Genomic DNA, 10,605 nt, shown 5'->3' on the forward strand with positions numbered 1-10,605 from the left:
TCATGAGGGAGGAGGGAACGGGGAGGGAGGGGGAAAAATGAGGAGCTGATGCCAGGGGCTTAGGTGGAGAGCAAATGTTTTGAGAATATTGAGGGCAATGAATATACAAATGTGCTTTACACAATTGAAGTATGTATGGATTGTGATAAAAGTTGTATGAGCCATGTGGCCTCCTCCCTGGGAGATGGACAGCGGAGAAGTGGGTGAGGGAGACGTGGGATGGGATAAGATATGATAAAATAAAAATAAATTATAAATTATTGGGGGTTTTGGGGGAGGGGGGAGGGAGGGGAAAAAATGAGTTGACACCAGGGGCTCAAGTGGAAAGTGGGCGTCATAAGAATGATGAAGTCAACATATGTACTAAAGTGCTGGACACAGATGACGTATGTACAGATTGTGATGAGTTGTATGAGCCCCTAATAAAATGATTATTTTAAAAAATGTAAAGATATGAATAAAAATGAGTGCAAAGAAGAAAAAAAAAGTTGTATGAGCCCCTAATAAAACGATTTTTTTGAAAAAAGAAAAAGAAACAGAGTGCCCTGCAGCTTGGCCTGCATCCCTAGGACTAGGGAAAGCAATGAATATTTATTGTGCACCTGCTAGGTCCCTCCAGTAAATTATCTCACCTAATTATTTAAGCAACCATAATAGTAGATCTTATTATTCTCATTTTATTTTTAGAAAAATAAAGATTAATAAAACATTTTTCTTACAACAGCAGTGAGGATGAAATTCATGTCGAGGAGAGGTAAACTCCAAGATACCTCCCTTGCTCCCTTTCCTGCATTTAAACAAAGGAACATAGACGTAGGGCCTCACCTCTCCTATGCTGGAGAACAGAGATGCTCCTGTCTCTGAGAAACACCCCTGGTCCCATGAGTGGTGTGAAATGACACACCTTAGTTCAAGTGTGTCTTTCCCATCTCATGGGTTAGCCATCCCCTTCCCTTCTGTATAGTGCTATCATCCTTCACCATCTTTTCTGAAGGGAGCCAAGGGGATAATTGCTTTGTGACATCTTTTATTTCTCTCCTTCATGACATCAAGTGGATTCATGATGACCCTATAGAGCAGGGTAGAACTGCCCTGTGGGTTCCAAGACTGTACACCTTTACCGAAGTAGAAAACCACAGCCTTCTCCCGCAGCGTCTCTGCGGTCCAAGTGGGGATGATTGTCCTCGATTGACCTAGGAACCCTTTGAGAAACAGCAATGATCTCAATCATCCAATGATCTAAGCTGAGTCTACCACATAGAAGGTAGTCAATAAATAGCCAATATTAATCAATGTAAAATAATTATTAATCTAATATGACAAAGTGAGTGAAAAAACTATCATTCTATTCAGTTTCAACCTGACTCCCCTAGTTTAAGTACACAGAAAGTAAAAGTTCTGTCCATACCTCTATGTACCTTCCCAGCAGCTAGAACAACTCTTTGTATTGAGGCTTAATATACTGTTATCCAATTGATATTCCACCAAATAAATTCTTCCTACTCATAGCGAGCCTGATTTCTATAAGAATCAAATGTGAAATACATTTTTCTGATTTTTATAAGGACAAATGCAATATACATTCCTCTCTGATAATATTCGTTTTTACTGAGGGCTTTAATCCCAAGAAGGTGGTAGACAGTAGAACCACTTCAGGTACTACAACAAGCCTTTCTGGGGGTCATACAGAGCAATAGTAGGGTAGTAGACTGCACACTGGGCTGCTAACTGCAAGCCCCCCATACACTCCACTCGAGGAAGGAGAAGCTTTCTACTCCAGTAAAGAGTAACAGCCTTGGAAATACTCCAGGGCAGTTCTACCCTATCCTATGGGGTTGCTGTGAGTTGGAATAGACTTGATGGCAGTGACTTTGGTTTGGGTTAGCTCTATTTGGACCTTTTGCCGAGGGCTTCAAACGGGTTCAGTAATGGCCAACAAAGTGAAACCAGAACAGGCCTATAAAATGTGGGTGAACTGAAATAAAAACTAGATGGGGAACATCATCGGTCAGCACTCTGCTAGAAACTTTAAACCCCCCATTACAAAAATAAAGGCAGTATCTGCATTGTATCGCAACCACGTGTCTTGATCAGCAGAGTCAGAACAACGGTGCCCCGTCATACCTCTGAATGTGTGACACCTGTCACCATCTTGGCAATAATCCAGTCGTTAGCATCAGGCTCCTGACGTGACTCACTATGCCTCTCCTGGGGCTCCTGCTCCACGGTTGGGGCCCGTTCTGCTTATTGTCGCACATCAGGGAGTAGTCTCTTACTTGGAGTTCCCGTTTACTTGAACTCCTCGTGGGTTTCTGAGACTGCTTTCACTTCAGCCAAAAAGTAACCAATTCAAGTTGGTGAGAACTGCTTTCCAAGGCAGCAGCACACTTGCTCTACAGAGAACTCCGTCCTATTACAGATCCCATTCTTCCCCCAAATCTTTTAACTCAATTTTGAATCAATTAAATTGTTTAAAACCTGCTTTTCTCAGGAGTCAAATGAAAAGTTTGTAGAACACAAAGAGAACATTCTCTGCAACTCCAACACACTTGAGGAACTTTAGTGCATGTGCGCATGGGCATGCACGTGCACGCGCACACACACACACACACACACACACACACACACACACACACTCATCACTTAAATTCCTCTGTTGTCATCTCCAAGGCTAAACGTGGACCTGAATACAACTTGAACCCACAAGCAGTCTCACCCAGCCTTTCCCAGTACAGCCAGATAGAGTGGCAACACCAAAGGGTGTTAGGGGAAGGGACATAGTCCTCCCAACAGGCATTTCAAGTCAACTCAATAAGAACAAAATAATAAAAGTGTTTAATAGATCAATCATCTTTATTATATAATCTAAGTAAAGCACTCCCAAACAAAACAACGGTGTGTTCCTTATACAAATTCATCTTGAAGGTCAAGTCTTATCTCCCTCACCTCAGCTGTTTGCATTGAATCAACGCTGACCCATAATGACCCCTAGTGGGTTTCGGAGACCGTAACTGTTTATCGTAGCAGAAAGCCCTCTCTTTCTGCCACGGAGCTGCTAGTGGTTTCTAACTGCCGATCCCACAGATCACAGCCCAACACGTCACCGCTATGCCACCAGGGAGACTCCCACAAAAGCAAAGTGCTAGTGTTGGAGGAAGTTCAAGGCTAACGGCTCTGGTCAGACAGGGAAATATCTGAGTTCAAGACCTCGGAGCAGGGCAGTGTTGAATCATAGGTCTGGCAGCCAGGCAAGGTGAATGAACAAAATAAAACAGAAGAAAATAATTAGGAATCTCTTAGTGGAGTGTCCAGGGTGGAGAAAAATGAAAGTCCTCAGAACTGAGAAAGGCTGAGGACTGTAACTGTAGGACTTTAGAGGCTCATCCACTGGGACGCTGCAGACCCTGAGGCCAGAGCCAGGAGCTAAAGAGAAGCCCTTCATCCAGGTGACACTGAAAGAGGAAAACGTGATAGGAAATAAAAACATTGGAAACACCCTGCTAGAGGCGGAGAAATAACATGTTAGCATATTTTATTCTTATCTGGGAAACATTTCCTAGTCATGCTACTTTGTGGCACACAAAAAAGACCTCGATAAGCGTACTCATAAGAAAGAGAAACGGAAATGTATTTCTAGAAAAATAGTAAATGAAATTAAATGGGAATATAGAACTTTTCCTAGTTCTACATAAATCAAATAACAAATATTCTATGCAGAAAATCTTGTAATAACACATGGTATTTTTGTATGTTCTCTATCAATATTTTCTAGGAAAGTGTGTAATTTACTAGGGAATTCATTTTTTAAATCATTTTATTAGGGGCACATACAACTCTTATCACAATCCATACAAACATCAATTGTGTAAAGCGCATTTGTACATTCATTGCCCTTTTCATTCTCAAAACATTTGCTCAGGGAATTCGTTTTTATCAAATTGTCGGAAACAGTGTCGTTAAAACAGAAAATCATTTTCATTCCTTTGTTCCCAATAAAGAATATAGATTTAATAATAGCAGTAGCCTTCATAAATGAATGACTATTAAAATAAATGTTACCTCTATGTTCTGGATGTCTAAAATAGAGGGAACGTTTATTTTAAAATTCATTCATTCGTGGGAAGCTATGGCTATTAATCAATGTATGTTCTGTTTGGGAACAAAGGAAGAAGGACATCGTGCTTGGTCAAGGGGAGAAAGGGCATCAGTAAGATGGATCAACACAGTGGCTGCAACAATGGGCTCAAACATGAGAACAACTGTGAGACGCGCACGCCCGGCCAGTCCATAGAGTGCCTGCGAGTTGGAACCAGCTCCAAGTCACTGGACAACAAAGAGAACTGTCTTGCTTTGAGCTCTAGAGGGCACCAAAGCTCTGGTACATAACTAGATTCACACCAGTGGAAGGGGAAAAGTATGTCTCTGTACTCCTATTAAATATCTTCGAGTAATCTGAATAAAGGAAACGTGTACTGAGAACTTTTTCTCCTCAGCACACGCAACCTCAAAAAGCTAAATGACCTTGGTGTTCTCAATTCACTTACTCTGACCTGTAAATTGAGCTTCTATTTCTGGTATGTAACCTGTCAGCAATCAGATTAGACTAGGACTGTTAGACATCAATATGCAATCATCCCAAACTTCGTTGGCTATGGCCTTCACTTTTTTTTTTTTTTTGGCCTTCACTTTTATCACAAATTATTTCTAGCTCATAAGTTCCTACCACATGTCAAGGCATGACCCTGTGCTGTCATTCACTCCCAAAACTGTGCACAAGTAATCGGAGGTGTCTTGTAAGGGCCACAAGAAATTAAGCACTCAACTATTACTAGGAGAAAGTTTGGCAGTTCAAACCCACCCAGCAACACCTTGGAAGCCAGGCCTAATGAATCTGCTTCGGAAGGCCATGGCCTTGAAAACTCTGTGGGCAGATTCTAGCCTGCACACGAGTTGGAATTGACAACAGTAGCAATTTCAGAAACTGCGTTCTGAGAAGCCCAATTCAAGCTCTTGCACTCATTCATAGCGACAGTAGTACAGTGATGGGACTTCAACCTCATTGCTCCCTCCAAGCTGCTACATTTCCATCTCCACCCACATCCTCTGTATCACATAACTCATTAGGTCTTGGACCCTCAGGGGGCTTATCACCTCAGCTATCTCTTGCCAGTATTGCAAATTCCCTTGTCCCAATGTTCATTCCTTTCCTTTGAAAGGTTCGCTTTTATTTTACTAGAAAATTCTAGCCATCCCTCAGATTTCACGTGTTTCTATTGACTAGGTTTATATGATCAACCTTCAGTTTTGAGGAGGGAAGAATGCAACTGATAGTTGGTCCACCACAAAATCTGCTTGTTTTTCTCTCCGTGCAGTGGGATAGAGTTACCTATTACAATTTTTTAAAAACCTCACTGCCATCAACTTGACGCCACCTCATAAAGACCCTATAGGACAGCGTAGACGGGGTAGACCTGCTCCTGTGGGTTCCCAAGGTTGTTATTTTTTATGTGACTAGAAAGCCTGATCTTTTTTTAACTGCTGATCTGTGGTTAGCAGCCCTACATGTAAATTGTGATTCATGTTTGAAGAAAGGGGGACCATATCATAATAAGAAGGCAATAGTTCTACATGTGAAATAGCTCAATCTATATATAATTATGAATTCTCTAGTTTCGTGCAAAGGGTTAAAGGTGCTTGACTGCTAACCTAAAGGTGGTTGGGGGTTTAAATGCGCCAAAAGGTGTCTCCAAAGAAAGGTCTAGACATCCACTGTGAAAAACCAGTCACTGAAAACACTATGGAGCCCCATTCAACTCCGGCACACCTGGAATCACTGTAAATCAGAGTCGATTTGATATGGGTTTATGCGTGTGTGTGTGTGTGTGTGTGTGTGTGTGTGTGTGTGTGTGTGTGTGTTTGCTTAAAACTAATACAGGAAGCATGGTTCTTTCTAGTTATGCAGAAGTAACCAATGAGCAAGCATAACGTGGGTGGCCTCAACTGCTAGGTCTGTCAACAGGGGAAATAGATCTAAGAGCCTACATTTATAGGTTTAGTATTAAGGTAGCAGAAGGACATTGGGCCTCCACTCAAGTACTCCCTCAACACAAGAATACTTTCTTCTAGTAAATTGGCATTCTATGATGCTCACCTTCCCGACACAACCGCTGAAGACAAAGCGGGTGAATAAGCAAATGTGGTGAAGAAAGGCGATGGTTGCCGGGTTTTCAAAGGTTTTGGGTTTTGGGTCTTAAAAGCTTGAAGGTAAACAAGCGGCCATCTAGCTCAGAAGCAACAAAGCCCACATGGAACAACATATCAACCTGTGTGATCACGGGGTGTCGAATGGATCACTGAAGACAAATGGGTGCATAAGCAAATGTGGCGAAGAAAGCTGATGGTGCCCGGCTATCAAAAAGTATAGCGTCCGGGGTCTTAAAGGCTTGAAGGTAATCAAGCGGCCATCAAGCTCAGAAGCAACAAAGCCCACATGGAAGAAGCACACCAGCCTATGCAACCACGAGGTGTCGAAGGGATCAGGTGTAAGGCATCATCAGAACAAAAAATCTTACCATAGTGAATGATAGGGGGAGTGCGGAGTGGAGATCTAAAGCCCATTAGTAGGCCACTGGAGATCCCCTTGCAGAGGGGTCTCGGGGAGGAGATGAGCCAGTCAGGGTGCGATGTAACAATGATGAGAAATACAACCTTCCTCTAGTTCCTAAAGGTTTCCTCCCTGCTCCCACTACCATGACTCGAATTCTATCTTGCAAGACTGGCTAGACCAGAGGAGGTACACTGGTACAGATAGGAATTGAAAATACAGGGAATCCAGGATGGAGGAGCCCTATAGGACCAGTGGTGTGAGTGGCAAAACAGGGAGGGTAAAGGGAGAATGGGTAGGAAAGAGGGAACCGATTACATGGAACTGTGTGTGACCTCCTCCCTGGGGGACAGACAACCAAAAAATGGATGAAGGGAGACGTCGGACAGGGCAAGATATGACAAAATACCCATTTATAAACTATCAAGGGCTCATGCCGGAGGGGGGAGCGGGGAGGGAGGGGAAAAATGAGGACCTAATGTCGGGGGTTAAGTGGAGAGAAATGTTTTGAGAAATGATGTACAAATGCGCTTTACACAATTGATGTGTGTATGGATTGGGATAACAGTTGTATGAGCCCCTAATAAAATGTTAAAAAAAAAAAAAAGAATAAAACTCTTCTTTGTCAACACCTCAGAGAAGAGAACCAGAAGAGCGGCTTTGCCGTGTCTTCCCTTTATCAGCCAGGCTCGCATGCACCGCTGGATAAGAACTTGCGGTTTGATAGCGAGTGACTGTGTCACTGTTCAGCCAAGCTAAACTCCTGAATTCACAAATCATTTACATCAGCCACATCCTGAAATGAGCAAGCAACGTTCACTCTGTACAACTCTTACATCAGAGCGTGAGCCTCTGGAGAAGTCAAGTGATAGAGAGAATGTGTGGGAGATGAGGGAAAGACAAAAATACCAATAGGCACGTAATAGAACTCCGCAAACTAATATCTCTGCTGTGCGACAGATTACAGCCACGAAAGATCTCTGGGGCAATTCTACTGTATCCCATTCTGAGTCAGAATCAACTCAACAATACATTATGTGCTGATTTTCAAAATTCTCTAACTCTCAACAAAGAAAAAACAAATCCCAGATTGGCTTGTTACTATTTGTCCCACTTATAGGACCGGGAGACATAAAAAAATGAATAAATTGTGCATGGCCAACACAATCAAACTACTAGCAAGTTATAAAGCACGACTTAGAAACAGCATTGGTGATTTTCTTACTGTCGACCTTGGAATACCCACCATTGGAGAAAGCATCCAGTGTTTGCCATTCTTCAGGAATTGTGAAGCTAAAAGAAACTTCTGAGAAGCTAATTAGCCCAGGAATATCATCAAGACCACTGCAGAGAGACAGACACTTACACATCTCCTAATGTATGTGTTTATGTAAATGGAAATAAACAAGCTTGATTTGCATCAGCTTGTTCAATATGGATTTCACTTGACATTGAATATTGAATTTTAACCTTCAACTTTGAGTATATAATTTTAGATTCAAATTTCAAGGCCGTAGAGAAAAGCATGAGTTAAGAAAAGGAAAAGACAGCAAATAAGACCTTGTCAGACTCCTGGAGGATGCCAAACAGAAGGAGATCAAGAGTTCATTAGATCCTGGGGAGGTGATAATAAGAAAGAAATATGGCAATGATGAAGCACCTGAAAGTTGGACTAATTCAAAGATTTCTTCTGACTCAACAACCTCTGATTCTATTATATCCAAAGGAAAAATACTGAGTAAAAAAGAGACTCTTGTAGAGAGACTTCTGTGAGCACCCATCCTCATATCTCTCTGCTGGGTACAAGGGGACAAGTTGACCTTCCCCTATGGACAATGGATCCTCTGGATCTTTCCCTGGAGACAGTGAGTTACATTGGCTCTTTGTCCAGCTAACATTCATCTTCCACAACCCAAGATCATTTCGTGGTGCCTTATCAAAGAAAAAGTCAATGAAAATTATTGCTCTGTGTGATCGGAAAAAAGGTATAGGTCCAGTCTGATTCAGATAACTAATAACAAATCCCCATTGAGTCATTTCTGACCCATGGTGATCTCATGTGCGTCAAAAATTGAACTGTGTTCCTCATAGGGTTTACAATGGATTATGGATCTCCAGGCTTTTCATCCAATGACCCATCGAATGAGCTTGACCTGGGGAGGTAGTTAGTTTATTGTGCCAACCTGGCCGATAAACACATGTGGGATTAATTGAAGGGCGGAGAGATAAATGGCTTGGCGAGTATCACCTTTCTTGTCTCTTGCTCTTTGATCATCGGACCACTGTGCGGCTGCCTTGCTTGTTCTGTGCCTCAATTTGCGAGCTACACTATCTGTGGGACACCTAACCCATGGACTGTGTAGCTGTAATTTGAGGTTCCTTCAAGACTTGCTTTGCCACACCATTGGAATTTACATCCCTTGCGCTGGGGACTGTCGGACCCTGTCATCTGGCTGACTGTTGGTGACCTGCCTTGCTTTTTGCTGCCTATGCCCGGATAGCTTGAATTGCTCTACAGAGGACTACCCGGCGGCCCTCAAGACTTGAAGGACTGCCAGCGTCTCACAACTGTCTCAGGAATGAGTTGCACTGAGCCATTTATACTGCTTTATAACTTAATTAGCTGTTTATGTCTTATGATATCTATTTATATAAATATACATATATATATATATAATTATTAGCATTCTGGTTTTATTTCTCTAAAGAACCCGGTCTAACACACCTGGTAACCTTTGGATTCACAGTCAGGAGCACTATTTGTACCATCCAGGGATTCCAAGATTCATACAAAGTTATATTTATTGCTCATTAAAAAATCAAGTTATTACCGATGTCCTGACAATGATTCTGGTGGTGGGTCCTCACTATTTTTTCAAATCATCTTTACTGAGATATAAGACAACAAATTGCACCCACTTTTAAGTGTCCAGCTTGATGTGTTTTGATAGATGTATACATTCATGTATTCACCAGCACAATCAAGATAGAGAATATTTCCATAAGCTCATAAAGTTCGCTCCCAGGCCCAAGCAATCACTGATATGCTTATTGTCGCTGTACATTAGTTCTACCTTTTCTAGAATTCCATATAAATGAAATCAGATAGCATGTGCATATTTATATCTACTTCCTTTCATTTCACTTTTTTTTTAGGTTCATCATGCTACTTCTTGTATAAGAATTCACTTGTTTTCCGTGTGGCATAGTCTTCCATGACAGGATATGCTGAGTTCTTGTTTTCCGTGTGGCAGAGTCTTCCGTGGCAGGGTATGCAGAGTTCTTGTTTTCTGTGTGGCAGAGTCTTCCGTGGTAGGGTATGCTGAGTTCTCATTAGTTGCCCTGGAGCTTGTTTCAACCCTCAGCAACATCAAGTGCATGACAGGAAAAAAGTATTGCCTGCTCATGTGCCACTTTCATGAGATTTCGTTTGTGTGAGTCCACTACTGCAGCTACTCTGTGTGACTATATTGTAGCTTATTGATCCATTCACCAGTTGATGGATATTTGGGTTATTTCCAGTTTGTAGCTCTGATGAATTGAAATACTATCTAAATCTTTGGAAAATTATTTGTGCATGTAGAGCTTTGATATTTCTTGGGTAAATAATGAAGAATAAAATTTCTGGATTAAAAATTTCTGAAGGTGGGCATTTGTAGAGGTCCAAATAAAGGCATGTACATATGCAAATATATTTTTATATGAGGATGGGGAAATAAATCTATGTGCATATACTTAAAGGTTTAGTATTAAGGTAGCAGAAGGACATTGGACCTCCACTCAAGTACTCCCTCAATGCAAGAATGCTTTCTTCTATTAAATTGGCATTCTGCGATACTTACCTTCCCGACACCACCACGAAAGACAAATGGGTGCATAAGAAAATGTGGGGAAGAAAGCTGATGGTGCTAGGCTATCAAAAGATATAGCACCTGGGGTCTTAAAGGCTTGAAGGTAAACAAGCAGCCATCTAGCTCAGAAGCAACAAAGCCCACATGGAA

Source organism: Echinops telfairi, unplaced genomic scaffold (genome assembly GCF_000313985.2).
Source record: "Echinops telfairi isolate 266 unplaced genomic scaffold, ASM31398v2 ScPeMD7_9;HRSCAF=40, whole genome shotgun sequence".
NCBI lineage: Eukaryota > Metazoa > Chordata > Mammalia > Afrosoricida > Tenrecidae > Echinops > Echinops telfairi.